Source organism: Pteropus medius, unplaced genomic scaffold (genome assembly GCF_902729225.1).
Source record: "Pteropus medius unplaced genomic scaffold, Ma_sr-lr_union100, whole genome shotgun sequence".
NCBI lineage: Eukaryota > Metazoa > Chordata > Mammalia > Chiroptera > Pteropodidae > Pteropus > Pteropus medius.
In genome coordinates this window covers 35964762-35965829 of record NW_024340696.1, presented here as the reverse complement: position 1 = coordinate 35965829, position 1068 = coordinate 35964762, and the positions used below count along the sequence as shown (strand labels likewise).

The 1068-nt window shown below is 40.4% G+C and overlaps 1 pseudogene; it reads left to right on the top strand.

Annotated features, from left to right (window-relative positions):
- Positions 1-273: 273 nt before the first annotated feature.
- LOC120609689 (uncharacterized) lies at positions 274-392 on the top strand (annotated as a pseudogene).
- Positions 393-1068: the final 676 nt, after the last annotated feature.

Below are 1068 nucleotides of genomic sequence, written 5' to 3'. Positions count from 1 at the left end.
GGGTGTCCTATGATTAAATTCAATTCTGACACTACTGTCGACATAAGAACATCCAAATCTGTAAAGAATTTTTATAAAAAATTATTTGCCTCAAACAGAGGATATGCCTGGAAGCAAGACATCAACTGACTGAGAAAAATGTTACATATAATAATATTTTATAATTTCTTTAATGTATTTAAAGTTAAGGACTAAACATAAGAAAGATTACAGGAAGGTGGGAGAAAGCAAGGCAGGGATCAGATTACAGGCTGGTTAAAATTCCGTGCTCTATTCTACGGCCATGCTATCCTGAACAACCCCAATCCTGTCTGATCTTGGAAGCTAAGCAGGGTCAGTTCTGGTTAGTACTTGGATGGGAGACCACCTAGGAAGACCAGGTGCTGTAGGTGTAAAAATATAAGGGATTGCAAGCTGACAAGGTCCTTGCAATCTGTGAAGTCAACTAAGGTTTGCCTCGCCTAAAAAAAAAAAATTCTGTACTCTCTTGAGAGAGGTCTGAAAGGGGACCTTTCAAAGGTGTGTTAATCTACATAAACAGAAACAATGGACAGATCTTGCTTAGGGCAAAGAAAAGCTTTTTACTAAAGAAATTATAGGCCTGGGTTGTGACTACCCACCATGACCTGCCTAGTTAGGAATTTATGATCAGATCATCCTGTGAGGTTACTTTCCACAGAACCCCTTTTTTATCTACACTTTCTACCTAGAGATTTCATTAGATCCCACAGGTTAGGTGCTCAGTCCTTCAAGGCTGATCCCTGCAAAACACACACACACACACACACACACACACATTCAGATGCCAGTGGCAAACCCACATTATCCCTATACTGCTGACCAATCAGCTATAGATGAGAGGTTCCAAGGACCCCTCTCCTTAAGTTCTAACAATTTGCTCACAAAATTCAGGGAAACATATACATTTACCAGTTTGTTAAAGGATATGATAAAGAATACATTTGAACAGCCAGATGAAGAGATGCATAGGGTAAAACCTGAAGGATCCCGAGCTCAGAAGATTCTGTCCCAGTGGAGTTGGGCTGCATCACCCTTCCAGTGTGCATG